The 18,746-nt window shown below is 40.1% G+C and overlaps 1 protein-coding gene across 1 annotated transcript in view; it reads left to right on the top strand.

Moving 5' to 3' along the window:
- SEMA3E (semaphorin 3E) overlaps positions 1–18,746 on the top strand; it is a 222,870-nt gene that overhangs the window by 81,492 nt on the left and 122,632 nt on the right. The window lies entirely within an intron of this gene.

The following is an 18,746-nucleotide window of genomic DNA, read 5'->3' as shown; positions in this document are numbered from 1 at the left end:
ACAGACCTCTATATTTCTGGCATTTTTATGAATAGGAAGGATGCTCACCTATCTGAAAACATCCTAATATAGGGAGCAGGTTCTATTCTGCTATTCTATTGATGTCTGTGTCAGCCAGGAGAAAAAAATTAAAAGGGGCCATGTGGTCTGAAATGCAGCTTAGGTTAGCAATAACAAAGGCTCCATAGATTCTTGATCCAGTGTGGGACAGAATGTTCTCCCAATACTTCCTCTTCCCTCCCAGACAAGTTGTCCCCTCCCTGCCACAGCCCACATTGTGGAGATATGACAGACTGAGCTCTGTTGTATGGAAGCCAGCATGATCACCTCAGCAGTAACCAACTGTGAAGTCATAAGATAAGATTTTGTCATTGAGTTCAAAGTGATCACGGATTCAACTTCAGCTTCAGCCTTATGCCCCAGGGTGATGGGGCCAGAGCTGTCAGCCGCCACTAGCAGTGTGGGCTTTGCAGCTCTCAGCCACCGCAGCGCTGGCCCCAGAGCGCTGAGCCACCAGAAGTAGCGGGAGCCCCGGAACTGTGAGCCGCTGCGTACTGGGGCCTCGAAGCTCTGAGCTCCCCCGGGAGCCCCAGAGCTGTGAGTCAATCCCCCCATCAGCCTCTCACCTGACAGTCTCCTCCCCCTTGCCATTATTTTTACTAAAAATCACAGACAGGTCACAGGCTTCTGTGAATTTTTGTTTATTGCCCGTGCCCTGTCCCTGAATTTTACCAAAAATAATCCTGACAAAATAATAACTTTAGTCATAAACAAAGAAATATGACTTCAGCTGAGGAATAAGCAGCAGGAATGGATGAACTGTAAGGAAACAAAATGCCTATTTTCATACAAATGTCTTCAGTCATAAAAACGGAAGAAAAATAAAACAGGACCTATGTGCTATAGCAGCAGAGATTGCTTTACATAGGCCATTTTTGAAAGTCAGGCATGCAGGATCAGCAGGTCTTGAAATTGTAACAGAGTGGGCATACCACTATGGTGTGACCGAAATGAACTAGAGCAGTGTTCATGCTGGTATGTCACATTTTCATGTAAATAATGGTTAGTCATAAACAGTAGGGAGCCCATTCATACGTTTATCTAGGCTGTAAGTTGTGTTTTAATACACGCTATTGAGCAGAGGCGTTAGATCCTATGTTTATTTTTCTTTGTATCTTTGTATCTTTGTATCTTCATATGTATTTCTTTGTATCCTTAACCCCTAGAGATATTTTCCTAGTGTCTGACTGATGGTAAATGTAACAGGTTCCATAGGAAGTGCTTTTTTGAAATGACTACATTTTTTTCCCTTCTGACTCATGGAATCATATATATATGGTCTCTAGGGGAAGAAATAATATGCTATAGAAGAATATGTGTTACACTGTTAGACATGATGTATTTCATTTTGCCTCATTCTGTAGCACTTGGAACAGGTTTGGAAATTAATACAAAGAAAAGTCTCAGAAGAAGACAAATGGTGGACAGTAGACTGCAACAGAGCCATGTGATTTTCATTTGCAATGTACTATTACTGTATTGAATTTCACTTATAATATTTCCTGAGAAAATAGCATTCAAAGACATGAAAATACATGAGAATAATATCAGTTCAAAGTTTCCAAAATATCCGTAAATTTCACTAAGACGTAAAGCTAAGTTTTACTAAGCAAAGTAACTTCATTGCCAAGATAGAACTCTTGAAACATGTGCAGACATTTTAAATTATAAGCCACCAACAAATGTATTTAATTGCATACCGTACTAAAGCAAATACCCAGAGCAACATAGGTTACGTCTACACTGCACACTTCTTTCAGCAGCATGTAAAATATGTACTCGGGTAGCCCCAAAAGCATGGGTTTCAGTAGCAGTGTAGACAGTGAAGCACGGCTTAGGTGACTAGAGTACAGACATGTCTGAAAGATGTGGGTACCTACCTGAGTACTTTCTCTACATGTCTCCTGCCTACATGTCTCCTGCCTACACTGCTATTTTTAGCCACGTTGTGTCCCGCTACCTCCCAGCTGCTGGAGCCATTCCTGACCACAGGAAAAGACTCCGACAGCGGGGAAAGGCTCTGGAAGGAGGAGGCAGCAGGGAAGAGCTCCAGCAGGAGCTGCCTCCCACCGCCAGAGCCGTTCATTGACACACGTAGCTATACACCGCAGTATGGATGTGGCTTGATACAACTGCAACGGCAGTTTGTAGCTACCCATACGCTACACACTGCCAAAAGGGGTGGGTCCTGTAGACACAGCCTGAGAGGACAAAGCAAAAGAGGAGCAATTCTGAAAATATTTATTTAAAATCCCATCAATAAATGACATTAAAATTTTTAAAAGTCACAAGAAATTCTGCATTCTGATTATGCAAAGGGTGGGGATCCAGTGCAATGCTACTGCAAAGGATGGCGGAAAAGGAGACCTCTCCATTTATTGTGGCAAACGATGCTCTTGGGTGCATGCACTTGAACAGAGAGGATCTCTTTGATTAAAATCCCCAACGTTAACCATGATTTTAAATAGAATTTTAAAAAATCCCACAACATAAATAAAACATCCTTGAATGTACTGGATACGCAAGAAAAAAGGTTTATCAAAACATTTTGCAAAATTAATTGATTTATTAAACAAGCAGTATTATCTGTAGTTAGAGAACTGAGCTAATTGTTTCTGATCTTTCAGGGTTTTAGAACTAATCGATGTTCTTCCTCTCACAGCTGGATTACATACATAGGTTGGAAAAAAGAAAGCAAAATTTCTTCTTTTGTTATCTCCAACTGGTTTCCTAAGTTTGAAGGAATTAGTCATTGAACTGAACTACTTAAATAAACTAAAATGAGGAAAATATCCTCTTTGCTTCTGCAGAAGTGGCTACCGCTGTCAAAAATGTTCCAGGTGCTTAGCCAGTGACTTCCACCAGTTCAGTGATTTGACTGTCTTTAAAACTGGGCAGCAAATAGATAGTGCTTAATATTATTATTTTTATTTAATTTAAATAAAAGATATAAGTTCAGGCCTTAGCATAGGTTGTCATAATTTCATATTCAATTTTACTTTTAAATAATCCTATTTATTTATTTTATTTAATTTAAATAATAGATTTTTGTCCACTCTGTGCTCGGGTGTAGCTTCATGAGGGCGTAGGGGTCTGTGTGTACTGAGCTAAGTCAGGATTGCGATTTATATCACCAAGGGCTAGCATTTCAAAGGAATGTAGATGCCTAAAGATGCTAATAGGCTCCCAATGAGCTTTCCAAAAGTACCTAAGCAGGTTAGGCATCTAAGTCTTGTTGAAATCAATGGGAGTTAGGCACTTTTGAAAATGCCCCTAGGTGCCTATCTGCATCATTAGGTGCCTAATTTCCATTGAAAACCTGGCCCCATGTCCTGGGGTTTCCCAAAAGGTCTGTTATTCAGGTAACACAGATATAATTCTTTGTTAACTTAAATGGATTTATGAGATCTATCTATTTATCTATCCATCTATCTAAGATATCATTAGTTCCAATTTTTCTGTATAGATTTTAACCTTTGACATTGCAGATGCATTTTTTGATGGAGTTACTCTGGACAAATATATATGCAGGAAATGAGGAAACTTTTCCAGTATGTAAATGGGGAAAAAGAGAGAAGATTCATTCTGCACAGAGCAGTATTTTAACACTGACCATTGGGAGTTTGTGGTGGGAGTGACCGAAACACGTTGACAGTTAAAATATAACAAGGACAATGCTATCCTACTGCCAACAATGGGTAACTGTGATGCTCTGTACCTCGGGGGTACATCCTACCCCCCCCCATGTTCATCCTTATAAAAATGATTGTGTGGTACCCAGTGCAAAGTTTGTCATGTCGAGTGTTTTCATAAGGCTCATGATGCACTGATCATTCTTGTTCTAGTAATGTTATAGTAATTGATGTTGTAGTAATGTTATGGGTTGTAATTTCATGTATATAGTTATGAGGCTGAAAATGTGTCCTCATGGCTTAAAACAAGCCCAAGCAAAAACTCTCCAAGAGAAGAGGGGCAGTTCACACCTCATCAGGGCAAGTATGGGACAAACCCAGCCCAGACTCACAGGAACAAAGGACAGTGGCCTAGGCAACAAGGAATCCGGTGGCACCTTAAAGATTAACAGATTTATTTGGGCATAAGCATCTGGAGAAGTGGGGTTTTTACCCATGGAAGCTTATGCCCAAATAAATCTGTTAGTCTTTAAGGTGCCACTGGACTCTTCCTTGTTTTTGTGGATACAGACTAACACAGCTCCCATTCTGATACTTGGCATAGGCAGCAACAAAGGATCTGTTGGACTCTCAAGTGAGTCACCCCCCCTTTCTTTGATCAGTTTGGGACTACAATGAGGTAATGCTCACCTGACTCTGAAGCAGGGGGTTAGGGGCAAAGAGAGAAGAAAGAACATAATAAAGGGAGAAATGTTTGCCATGATCCTCCTCTCTCATCCACCTCCATCTAAAGACATCACCACCAAGCGACTGAAGCACTGATCAAAGGGGAGAGCCTGGCTGAAGGGCAACCAGCCAGCCTGTGGTGAGAAGCATCTAAGTTTGTAAGGGCACTGAAAGTGTTAAGATCAGTTTAGAATGCGTTTTGCTTTTATTTCATTTGATCAAATCTTGTTGTGCTTTGATTTATAATCACTTAAAATCTATCTTTGCGGTTAATCAATGTGTTTGCTTATTCTACCTGAAGCAGTGTGTTTGGTTTGAAGCGTGTCAGAGACTCCCCTTGGGAGAACAAGCCTGGTACATATCAATTTCTTTGTTAAATTGACGAACTCATGTAAGCTTGCAGTGTCCAGAGGTCATAACTGGACACTGCAAGATGGAGGTTCCTAGGGTTGTGTCTGGGACCAGAGATATTGGCTAGTGTCATTTGGTTGCACAATCCAAGGAGCAGCTTACATGCCAGAGGCTGTACGTGAACAGCCCAAGAGTAGGGGTTCTCACAGCAGAGCAGGGTAAGGCTGGCTCCCAGAGTCAAGGATTGGAGTGACCTAGCAGATCACTGGTCCAGATAACACCAGAGGGGAACGTCACAGTAACCCATAGGGTAATAATCAAGTGTGAGTCCTGATTAACATTCTTTAAGGTACTGTTGTATTAAAGAGTTACCTATACTGGCTATACTGAGCAAAGAGAACATTTAAAGACAATTCCTAGCAGAAAGTTAGGAAAGACTTCTATGAGCTGAAATATTATAGAGCAGTTTATGTATAGCACTGGTTCCCAAACTTGTTCCGCCACTTGTGCCGGGAAAGCCCCTGGTGGGCCGGGCTGGTTTGTTTACCTGCCGCATCCGCAGGTTTGGCCGATCGCAGCTCCCAGGGGCCACGGTTCGCTGCTCCAGGCCCATGGGAGCTGTTGGAAGTGGCAGCCAGTATGTCCCTTGGCCCGCGCCACTTCCAGCAGCTCCCATGGGCCTGGAGCAGCGAACCGCAGCCACTGGGAGCCGCAATTGGGTGAACCTACGGACGGGGCAGGTAAACAAACCGGCCCTGCCCGCCAGGGACTTTCCCTGCACAAGCGGCAGAACAAGTTTGGGAACCACTGATTTATAGATATAGAGAGAGATACATAATATATATATCGGTAAGATATACTACCATGTTAATGTAAATTTGTTGGCCAGCAAATTATTACAACAGCAAGAAAATTCAATCAGAGTAGAGTTGACCTTCAGTCCCTTAACTCACAAGTGCTTAAAATTACGGCAATGTCTACACACCAGGTTGGCCCTACATTTATAAGGTTAAATAATGTGGCTGCACATTTAAAGGGATTGGTTGAGACTATGACACACTGGAAGGGATATTTTACTGACTAATGGAATTGACTAAGAATAATTAATTTTATGGACCATTGTACTTATTTATGTGAGATAAGAATAGTCCATTCTCATGCTTCAGGGTGTGTACTGATCACCACAAGGTTCACAACGCAATTTTTCACCACGCATACCACATTGCAGTTTTATGGGGATTTTTCAACTTCCTCTGAAGCATCAAGGATGGACCAACATCAGAGGAAGGATACCAGACCAGAAGAACCAATGATCTGAGTAGTTAAGGCTAATCTTATGTTCCTGTTCAGTCTGTGCCATAACTCTTAGGAACAATGAACTGAGCAAAGTTGAGGCAGTGTAAACCTTACCTCTGCTTTTCTTGTAAGTAGCTAATTAGCCACTTAGCATTATTTTAACATGTTTTTGTGGTTTAGTTCATTTAATTTTGGATTATGCAGCTTGAAACGTGGCCTAAATTTTCAGAGTGAATGCAGCAGTGAGTTAACCTACATTTTGATGGGGTGAGGTTGTGCTGGCATGCCATGGCTGATACTGTAGTACAGTCAAGTTTATTCATTTTGAAAACTAAAAAGACTCTGATTTTGAATAACTTGCACACAAGATGCCGACTTAACAGGCAGTGGTATTAATGATACTTTGCAAAAATCTAGCATTAAGTAGATAAATTGAGCAGGAACACATGGAAACTGGATTTCTTCATATTACAGTTTACAGTTGAATAACAGCTTGGCAGAGATTATGTTATATGATTTTATATATATACTGTTATAATTACTGCATAACATACATTTAAATAGGATCTCTCATGTGTAATATGATTATGCAAGATGCTCTTTGGGTCCCAGGCCAGATCCTGATTCATCCATCAGAGTAAATAGTCCCATGACTGCTTATGTATGTGAGTAATAACTTCTCATGTCACAAGTCAATAACAGATCAGAGACAGTGATACTTCCACTGATATGTCACTTGCATCTTATAGGAAAATCCGATACATTGATTTAATTGGAAACTAAGGTGGGTCAAAATGTTTTGGAGCAGAGGTTTCCAGAAAATTATTTGTGAAAAAAAGAGTTTTGTTTCATTTGAAACTTTTGTGATTTTTTTCTCTTCCTTTAAAAAAAAATCATTTAAAACAAAAGGAAAACTTTAAACTTTTTTTTCCACTAGATAAAAAAAGGGAGGCGATAGTATTTCCCCCCCCACACACTTTTACTCACAGTTTTCATTTTTTTTCTTTTTTCCTATTGAAAAAAGGGATGGGGAATGAAAAAATGAGGAAAATATTTAAATTATAATTATTTATATTTTCATATATTATTCATTTAAGGTAGGTTGTGATCTTATCGGTCATTTGGGGTGTATTCGTTGAATCATCGAACAGCAAAAGTTTTCCTTTTAAAACAGCTGGACAATCAGTATTGGTAATAATTCCACACTGAACCTGTGTATTCAAAAACCCATATCCCCTTATGGATTCAAGTCTGGATAGCAGTGTGTAAACAAAGACAGTGAAGTATTTAAGGCACAGAACTGTGAGATAGCACACTTAGATTTCATTCCTGGCTATTCACAGAGTTTCTCTGTGATCTTGGGCATGTCACAATGACCAGATTCTGCACACAATGAATATACTTCTCTTGAAACTCCACTTAAATTAGTAGGGATCCATAGAGTGTGAATTTGGCAAAATTTGACCCTTCGTGCATATTAGCTCCCACAAGTGGGACAAACGTGTTTGTGTCAAGGAGAACACATTGATCCCTTTATAGAGGAGACATAGACCAAATTCATCAGTGGTAGGCCACTGATCAATGGGGTTGTACAGAAGCAATTGAAAGAAGAACTTAACCTGATATATTTAAAGAAATCCGAGGCTCTCTGTGTAAAGTCCTGGAAGGGACATTACTGTGGATGAAGTCCTGAGGATTGCAAAGTATCTCTTGGGAGTTGGATCTGTAATTGGACTAGGATTTTGGATCAGTCAAAGTAGAAAAAGCTTCTGAAGAATCCATCCCATGTTTCTGCAGCACTTCAGTGCTTGTGGAACTAGGCCTTAATACTACGTAGATCAGTTCCCCATTGGACACATTAAAAAAAACTACATCCAGTTGGGTTTTAATTAACAGACTAAGACCTCCTATCAGGGTAAATATCCTCGAGGAAGGGGTGAGTTTGTGGTTAAGGCACTGGACTGAGACTTAAGAGTTCTTTGTTCAGTTCTCAGCTATGCCATAGTCTTCTTGTGTGGCCTTAGGGAAGCAACTATGCATTCGTACCTCAAATGAAAAATGTGGAAAATAATCCTTTACTTACTTTCTCCCACTCTTTGTCTGTCTTTTCTACTTGGACTTTAAGCTCCTCAGGGAAAGGACTGTCTCTAATTATAGATATGCCCAATGCCAAGCACAGTGGGGCCCTGATTTTGGTTGGGGCCGCTAGGTACTGCCGTAATTCAAAAGGTAAATACTAATGTTACCTTCATACCGAGTTTTAGGGCTGGTCTACATGCAGAGTTGCACCCAAATAACAGAAGGTGTGAATTAAAACAGACTCAGTTATTTGGCTGCAAATCTCTGTGCGAATAATCTTATTTTGGAATAATAGAGGCTTAAATTGATTTAGCTAAAGTTGGTTTATCAACCTTTAATTTACATCAGTTTTGCATCTTTTGTTCCAAAATAATTGTCCACACAGAAACTTGTCCCAGAGTAACTTAAAGTGATTGAAATCACACATTTTGGTGAACGTTATGTGTGCAGACAAGCCCTTAGTTTGTTCCTTTAAAGTTTCATAATACAATAGAACACAGAACCTTGGAGATAAGAGGTATCATTCAAAGTAACTTTCTTGTCTATGAATACTTATAAAACATCACAGAATCTTTTGCCAAGATGATCAAAGTCATATTTGATTCCTGCCTTTGTAATGGATTAAACTTTTGTTTCCTACATTTGTCAGCATACAGAAAAAATAACAGTAGTTGAGTTTTTTGACCAAGTGAGCCCATTTATCAAGCTGACATATTGGCTACCACACAAAAATGTACAGAGTCCATCAACAGTGTAGATGAAGGTATAAATTAAACCCAAATTTGTATGCCACTCTGAGATATGTGATGAATGGGATGCAACTTAGCTTTATTAATCTTTGCACATTCTTAATATCTCATACTTGACATTTGTAGTGAGCTGCTTCTTTTATGGGCATTCTTTTTATTTCACTTATATACAAAAGTTAATCATACTTCAACTTAGTCATCTTTTTGTCACTTACCCACCACAGGGATTTGGCATCCCAGCCATAACACTTGATTACTTCACCACACATTCAATCAGTCTTTATATCTCTCTTTCTCTGTTGGGGAAATGATTTCACATTCCACAGCTTCAAGTGGTGCAGTGTTTAGCACATTATTCAAATATAAAAAGGCATTAATAACACATTTTCCACCTCAAAAATAAAACTTCAAGGCCTTTGAGTTGACACACATGTACCAGTGGGACTTCTGTAGAAAGAAACAAGATGAGGCAGTAGCTGGAAGCCTGCAGTTTTGCTTGCAAATGCATTCTATGCTCAGTACCAGAATATGTGGCCTCGATTATATTTCTGGAGTAAGTCAGGAAAAAAATCAAATGGTTACACTGGTGAAGGGGGAGCACTATCAGGCCATACGTAATTATGGAGAAACCATCAAGGTGACCTCCAAAAGGCTATTAATTTATTCCTTCATAATGATTTGTGGCTAACATACACAGGAGGAACAATTCTTGCAGAGGGGACTAAACTATCCAATATAATCACATAGGAGTGTCAATGGTCATCAGTAAAGCCATTACCTATCTGTAGGACTCTTCAAAACAACGATTTTTAGGGGAGGGAGCATTACAGCTTTCCACATATGTAATCTTCTAGGGGCAGTGTAATTTACAGTGCAGTTACTGCAGTAACTCTCCTGGCTTTGACATAATGTGAAAGGGCAGCCATGTGTGGCCTGCAGTGTGCAATCGAGATCTGCATGGCACAGCAGGCTGCCATATGCTCTCCTTTGTTGTGCTGTGAGTAGTCAGAGCTACGATGCCTAGAAGTCTACTACAGAACTGCGCTCCACAGATTAATACATAGCTCTTTCTTTAATCCTGAGGGGAAGAGGAGATCTGAAACAAAATGTATAGCAAATGGCATGGCTGCAAGCAGAAACTAAAGAGAACTAAAATGTTTGAACATGTTGCCGGAGGAAAATGTCAAGCACCTCACCACTGCGTATATGGTATTAGGGGATGACAAGGTGTCTGTAAGTATGGAATGAGTTCATTCAAGCCCCTTGCAGCCTGAGATGAAGCTCATTTGCAGATGGGCCCCTGTATTGCTTAGGAATCCTTGAAGCATATGTCATCCTGTACAGAAGTGTGGATGTCTGCCAATAGTAAGTAATTGATGCTCAGACTAGTAAAAATTTATGCTACCGCTGTAGTAAGACACATGTCTCATACATTTTAGTCCAGTTCTTCTTCTCTTATTCCACCTGGATTTCCATAGGCCACCCGCCCCCCTCCCCCCGGAGCATATCAATAATCAAGTTCTTATCTTTTGAAGATCTTCTAGGTGAGAGAAAAATAGTCTGACAATCTACCAAAAATCGCTCTTGGTTTGTGCTTGTGATTTCACAGCAGATTTTCAGCAAATCGCTCTACTTTTCAACACACCGGATATGGGCCCTGTGTACATAAGTGGTGCAAACTTAAGCAGATATATATATAAATTTTGCATTATCCTGTGCATTCACTGTAGCTATCCTCCATTGCCGTATAATTCAATGAGCTTCTCTGCAATGCTGCTGCAGGCAACTTTTCAGCCAATTTCATCTAAATACTATTTTAAGAATAAACAACTTTTCTTGCTATCTCTGCTCTCCCCTCAATGAAGCCAGTGGGAATTGTGGGTTTTCAGCACCTCTGAAAATGAGGCATTTAATTTGGTACAAATTATGGGTTGAAGTGCCCAGATGTGAACACTGTAACTTCATTGCCTGGAGCACTAAGATGTTGAACTTTACGTAATTAATCAGAGGATGTTGTTCAAGGGCCACTACCAACAGCGGTAGTAATTAAACCATTGTCTGTACATTTAACAAGTAATGAATTAGAGCTAATTCAGGGTATGACTGCAATGGAGAGAAAAGGTAGAATTTCCAGCTTGAGTACACATACCCGCTCTAGCTCTGATTGAACTAGGCTACTGAAAATAGAAGTGTAGCCACCGCTGTGCAAGCAGCAGGATGGGCTAGCCGCCCTGAGTACATACCTAAGGTATAGGATGGTATCATACTCAGGGCAGCTTGGAGTACACTTTTAAGCAACATTACGGAAGTTACAGTGGTGCATTCTTTTAATATCACATTACATTTCCTTAGTGAAACTAGGCTTCCCTTCATACTCAGCCCTACACAACCATTCACACACACATAACTTATATGTACTGCAGAGCGTGTGGCTGTTTTGAGATAACTACACATCATACGTATACGGCAAGGCATGAGGCCTAAGGTCGAGTCACCCCGTGCTCCTGAGGAGAGCAATCTTCTCCTAGGAAGGCAAACATACATATTTAAAATGTTTCAACATATATCAGTCTTGAATTATTCACAGGGAGGAGGCAGATTACAGTAACTCCTCACTTAATGCTGTAGTTATGTTCTTGAAAAATGCGACTTTACGCAAAACGATGTTAAGCGAATCCAATTTCCCCATAAGAATTAATGTAAATGGGGGGTTAGGGTCCAGGGAATTTTTTTTCGCTGCCTGCTAGAAGAGTACTTTTTCCGCTACTTGCAGGATTCTCTGGAAGAGCAGCCCGTCAGAGCTAGCGGGTGAGGGCTTGGAACCAGGGTGGTCCGGCAGCCCCCCATCAGCTCCCCAGCACCTCCCAACCGCTGGTGGACATCGCGGATAAGCACCTTCCCCCACCCTCTCTGTGCCTCCTGAATGCGGCAAAACAGCTCCTTCGCCGTGTTCAGGATGGGGGAGGTGCTGATCCACAGGGCCTGTGGGTGGGGGGCTCTGGGGGGGATGGAGGGGAGCTAATAGGAGGGCTTCCAGCACACCCTAGCTCCAAGCCCCCACCCGCAAAACAACGTTATAAGTGAACATTGCACAACTTTTATGTTCCCTAACAGATGAGCAACATAACAACAAAACAACGTTGTGGGACAACGTTAAGTGAGGAGTTACTGTATATTCAAATGTTAATGAATAAATAGCATTCCATTCCTATTGATTAAAGCTTTAAGTCAATAAATAACTAATCTTTCTGGTGCTACCAGAATGAATTGTTGATATTGTACCAAACAGCATTAAACAGAGATTTATAAATACACCTCTACCCTGATGTAACGTGACGTGATATAACACGTATTCTGATATAACGCGGTAAAGCAGCACTCTGGGGGGGCAGGGCTGCGCGCTCCGACGGATCAAAGCAAGTTCAATATAACGCGGTTTCACCTATAACGCGGTAAGATTTTTTGGCTCCCGAGGGCAGCATTATATCGGGGTAGAGGTGTATGTTGGACTTTGCTCTGAAGTTCATATTTGCTGGTTTGGCTGAAAAACTGAGCACTGGGAATATTGTGGTTCTCTACAGCCCAGAATGTAATCAACAGGAATGTAGTTTATTAATTAAAATACATAAAAACAAGCCCCAATGTTGACTAGAAACTGTCACATGACAGTAGTAGAAAGAGCCATAGGAAGAGAGATTTTCTTCTAAGACTGAACAAGGAACTTTAGCAGAATGGGGAAAACAATATTATTCCTGGAGCTACTTGACCTCTGTCTTCACCCAAGCTTCTGCCTGCAGCCTTTCCAGCCCCATCCCACCCTGCCTTCCAGCTACAGTTTTAAACAGACTCTAAAAATATCCTCAGAGTTATATTTTGATGAATACAGCTTCTCAGATTGAAAGAGGACCAGCACAAGGCAAATACACAATTTACATCCTCAAAATTTGCCAACTCCACAGATTAAAAGAAATCACGGATCAGACTCTAAAAATCATGAGATTTAAATAAAAATAAAAAGGGGGGTCTTTTTATTTGTTTTCTGGCATTTAAGCCTTTAGGATTCACTTGGCCAAATTTTTTCAAGCTTTGGTCTGTAGTTATGAGGGATAGAAAGTTACTTTTTTAATTAAAGTACAGAGTCTAACAATCACATAACTCCAGGAACTGCACCGAAAAGTGCTAATTGTAATGGGTAGAACTGGTTGGAAATGAGAAATTTTTATTCCCCAGGAAATTCCAACATCTCAGGGGAAAAAATTATTTTGAATGAGAAGGAGAAGCTGAAATTTCCCATGGAACAAAAATTCTGAAAAATTTTGATTCAGAACCATCAAAATGTTTCATGTTAGTGTCAAATGTTTAATTTTTGCCCTTATAATGTATATAATATTAAAATGTATGTAATTTTAAGGAACCATTTCATTTTTACATGTATATAATATTAATATTATATACAAGTTTAAATGAATCAAAACAATAAAATTGAAATGAAATGTTTTACCTTATTGAAACTAAACATTTTGACATTATTGAAATGAAATATTTCAACATTATCAAAATAACATAGGCAAGTCAAAACAATTCAGCTTGACTTTTTTCCTGTTGAAACAGTCATCAAAATTGATGCAGTCCCACAAAACGTTTAGATTTTGAAAAAGCTACATTTTCAGATGGGAAACTGTTCCGTTAAAAAATTTTCAGCCAGCTCTGATAATAGGTTAGCTCGTGTCATTTTACTTATACCGAATACAGCCTTATTCCTCAAGTAGTCCAATTAGAGCCAATGGAACTACTGAAGGAGAAAAATGCTACTTAACGTGAACAAGGATGAGATATTCTGCAAAACTTTGTTGCCATTGCATTGCATGGTATGTGCTATTTTTAAACAAAGCATTACTTTATTTCCTGCATAAATATTATTTGTAGCAAAAAAAGTATCTCAGGTGCAATTTCAAGAATCTCAACGTTCAGATCAATAGCCTATTCAGAATAATAGTAATAGTATTAAATACTGTGTGATAAAAATAGAAGGAAAAAATCGCCACAGTGCCATAAGCTTTTCATTCAGTCCACATTTAAATGTAATGTACATTTGCAAAGTATTGTTCATAATTTATAATAAATAAAGTCTATAAGTCTACTGCTTAACAAGAACAGACAAAAGGCAGACCTTTTCTTTCTGTATAACATTTCTTAAAAAGATATAGTAATAAAGCCTCATGCAAGAGACTGATCCTTTCTTTACAATCAGAAGACTATGAAGGAAAGAGAATTTTATAAGCCACTTGGCCTGGTTATTTCACAATCAAAGGGTATATCAGTTACTCTACACAACTGCAGCATTCCAAGCAATAAATTAAATTATGGACATTAGAAGCAAGCACAGTTTACATCTGGGCAAGATTTAAAACGGAGGCATATTTGATGATTTCTGTAGCCCCAGCAGAAATATTCCTGCAGAAATAATTCTCTTAAAACACGCTTTCTTAAAAGACTTTATTCTTTCAAATGCCCATGTGCCTTGTGCGTATTTGATTTTTTTTAACGTGACATGAAAAAAACAACCTTGATTTCCTCAAATATTTTCCCTTTCTTTAATTGTTCTGTGATTTGGGTAGTTCTATTGCTCTAAAGTTCTTACTGTGCTCCAGCATCCATGCAGGCAAACTCCTGTGCTTGCCTGGAGCACATTGACTTCAGTAGCGTTTAGCTCAAGTCCAGGTCTGCCTGTACTGATGTTTTTGTAGGTTTGTTGCCTTAATACGTATGTAATGTAGCAGGGCTTGAACGTGGGATCTTTGGTTTAACATATGATCCCCTTCACCATGCTTTGTGATTTAAAAAAAAAAAAGGCTTTAACACACTCGTAATTCCCATTTTGCTCATGCCAAACCGGGTAAGGCTGGATTATGCATAAACAATATTTTAATTCATTACAAAATTGTTTGATTAGCTCTAATGGCTGCACAAGAGGCTGGAATGGCTGTTGGCATTGCATATTCCGGTTCTTGATGCTGGAGAACACTTTATGTAATTTATGCTGAGAAGATCATAAAAACAGAACAGAAATAGACAGTGCATGAGGGTCAGATTCTCAGCTGGTGGAAATCAGTGTAACTGCATTTATGCCAACAGAGGGGAGGGACTTGAGGGGGCCACTTAGGGATCTGGGGCAAAAATCAGTACTTGGTCCTGCTAGTGTAGGCTGGGGGCTGGACTCGATGACCTTTTGAGGTCCCTTCCAGTTCTAGGAAATTGGTATAGTTCCAATTAAAAAAAAATAAAAAAAGAAGAGCTGTGCCAGTTTACTCCAGCTGAAGATCTGGCCTTTTTTTTTAATTCAGCAGATTATAGTGAGATGCAATTTATGCTATTTATTGCGGCCATACAATTTTCCTGTCACCATCCTCAGCAACTGTAATCACTTCCCTACAGAGGTGGGAGTAGAACCATATGAAAAGCTCACAATGAACCATAGACACCACCCTGCCAAGCTCACCTGTTTTCTGGATTTGGTATAGACACTAAAACTTGATCATGCATTTTTTTCTTCCCGTAAAGACCCATTGACGTTCAAGAGAATGCAGGTAAAGATTGAAGTGTACCTGGATTAATGGATTGTTTTGCATCACAAATGCAATCTTAAAAAATGTGTGGCATGATGGTGAAATTCAGTGGTTTCAACTGTGTTTCACTTGGAGTTCTGGAATTCAAACTCAAAGCCAAAATTGGGTGGTGGTGGGAGATAGATGAGGATGAGTCCACAAGGATCACCCTTAAAGAAAATATTCACAGGAACCCTTGTGTGGCAAAGCTTTTGAGTTCTTTACAGCAATAATCTGGAGATAGGATCCTAATATTTTTTGAATGCTACTTAAGGTTTAAAAAAACCCTCTGACATGAGAATGTAAAAAGGGAGATAAAGTAAATATTTAACAAAAAGAGATTCCTTGCATGTCTTTGCTGGAACTCGCTTGACATAGAGGACGGGTATTTCAAGAGGCATAATTTGCTTTAAAGGGCTGTTGCTTATATTGCAGTATGTGGATGTATAAATGCTTATCATTGGAATGTGGTACGGAAGAGGAGGAGGGGTGGGAAATGGCACAGTGGCAGGTAGAACTACTTGAAACTTTAGCTGCATTGATTATTTCAAAGCACTATCCAAAACTCTAGGTGATATAATCCAAGACAATACAACAATGAACCAATCCATAACATTGCTGTCCTGCTGTAAATCCACCTCCAAAATAATATTAACCCCCCAGAAAATAAATACAAAGAAAAATTACGCTGTTCTCCCAAAGGACATCTCTCCCCGCACTCCTCCAACCTTTTCACTCTCCCAAAAAGTGCAGGATAGAAGCAATTTTGCAGTTTGTCAAGGACATTGACAGATTATGGCTATTTCAGACCAATTGAGATGTACATTTCAAACTGTTAGATATTGTAAGATAGCTGCATTATTGATACAGAAGATACTAATATCTGTAATTAAATCACTTAACATAGCCCTACCGGCTGCTAGGGAAGAAAGAGAGCGATGGATATAACTGACTATTTTTAATTCTTGAGAGATGTTCAGATAGTACTGAAGTCCATGTAAGAATCTAGATAGTTGGTAGTTGCCATGGGTGGAGTGAATACGTGACTCTGTCAGGAACAGAAGAGGTGGTAACTATATAGCACAATTGATTGTGGCCGTATTTGTGGTAACACCTGCACTGGGGCTGGAGTCACACAGAATATGTGACAACTTTTTAAAAAGATCTTCTTTCTTTTCTGCAACATAGAGCCACTGGGGCTACTTCAAGGGCAGAACTCCGCTGTGGTGTGGTTAGAGTCAATCGAGCAGCACTCACTTACCCCAGATCGAAATTTGTCTCATGATCCTTTGAAAAACTAGACCCTTACTACAGGGACTATATTTATATTCTCATTGATAATTTGTTTTTGGTTTTTGATAGTGTTGTTTGAGAAGGCAAGTAGCCCTGTTTGTAAAACAGAGCCTTATTTTAAAATAGCTGACATCAGTTATTATAATATACATACACAAATTTTACTACAAACCTACGTATTCTGTGGGCTCTAGGGTGTTTTCCTCAGATCTCTGTTTGAACTGCCTGGGGAAATGGAGTGTGGGCTGTGTGTAGGTATCGCGCTGGCCTCATCGCTGCTTGTTGTAAAGGTGATAAATCCAGCCAGTAATGCAAGTTCAATACCCTGAACGCCACTTCCAGATATCCACATTAGTGTGTAAAGAGTAAATTTTATCACAGAAATTAAAGCTGGAAATGGCCTGCTAGGTCATCTGATCCTTTCCCTGCCAGTGCATGGCTGTCACCTACAGGATATTTTCTTGTGCTTCATCTCATCCAGTTTTCATTCTCTCTCCTAATAAGGCATCTACTACATGCCTTTGGAGACTATATCACAACTAATAGGTCTGACTGTCAGGACGATTATTCCTAGTCTTTATTACTAATTATCCTGCCTTAGACCACCCTAAACACTTCCTCTCATTCCCAGATGCATCATTTGCCTTATGCAGATATTTGTAGAGGGCTATCGTGGCCACCCTTAATGTTACATCGGGCCTGATTCTCCATTGACTTCACCTGTGCAAAGTAAGTCCAGAACATGCCAAGTCAGAACTGTAGCCACTGTGCACTGCAGTGGAACGGTAAATTACTTCTACAACTGTAAATGCTCCCTCATGGGAACAGCACCCTCTTGCATCTGAGCGCGGATGCCATCTTCTGAGCAGCAGCAATGCAGGTTTTAAGCTGCAACATGAGTCAGGAAAAAATTGGTGGGGATTGTCCAGAAGGATAAGTCCATTGCCAGACTTAAGTATGCACAGTGCGTCTAGGGGAAATAGGCATCTATTCATTCAGGAAACTGTATTGGGAAGCCTAGAATAATCAGCTTAAATCAGTGGTTGCAATGCTTGGGCAGTCCACCCTCAGTGATGTTATCTAAATTAAAGTGGAGCAGGAAAGCTGAGCAGAGGAACTTGTGAAAAAGGCTGGCTGTACCAAAGCAATGCAAAGAGACTCTTACGGTGCTATAAATCACAGCAGGCCAAACTTTCTTCCCTAAATGGGTTCCCCTTATTCAAAAATGATCTCCAGGCTCATGGTATACATTAAGGATGAACTACCATACTTATACTGAATGTCCAGCTGCAGCATCTGTCTTTCAGATCGCTCAAGAGCTGGCCATCTAATAGATGGAGGGGCTTGCCATGGGTAAAGGGCTCCAGTGGCGTGGAAAGAGGGAAAAATTCATGAAGCACTAACAGGCTGCAGTTACGGTGAGGTTGTGGAGATGGCTGTGGTGTGGGGAAGGTTGTGGGTTTGGATTTTGCTCAATCTCACACTGAAAAGCCCCCTCCAGTTGACCCAGCTGAAAAATGAGTACCCTACTAATGGGTTAGGGCCATCAAAGGCAGTTAGATGTGATTCTGGCCATATCACTCCCTTGTGTACTGTTGGTTCTGAAATTGAAGCGTGTCAGCCTGATGAGCCATTGGCTCAGGGGAACTTTGACTTTGTAGAGATAGTGTTTCAACTCTCTCATTAGCTAAAATGATATAGACCCTCACCCTATAGTCCTTATGTGACAAGTAATAGCAGTCACATAGCTGATGACTGCATCTAGGTTGCTAAACCTTGATTTTACCAGAACAGACGGTAACTCTTTTGCTTTAGAAAGGTCTGATGTACTTCCCCCATTTTATCAGAGGGGTAGCCGTGTTAGTCTGGATCTGTAAAAGCAGCAAAGAATCCTGTGGCACCTTATAGACTAACAGACGTTTTGGAGCATGAGCTTTTGTGGGTAAATACCCACT

The sequence above is a fragment of the Mauremys reevesii genome, linkage group 1 (assembly GCF_016161935.1).
Source record: "Mauremys reevesii isolate NIE-2019 linkage group 1, ASM1616193v1, whole genome shotgun sequence".
In the NCBI taxonomy this organism is placed as follows: Eukaryota; Metazoa; Chordata; order Testudines; family Geoemydidae; genus Mauremys; species Mauremys reevesii.
This window is presented reverse-complemented; position numbering and strand designations above follow the sequence as displayed.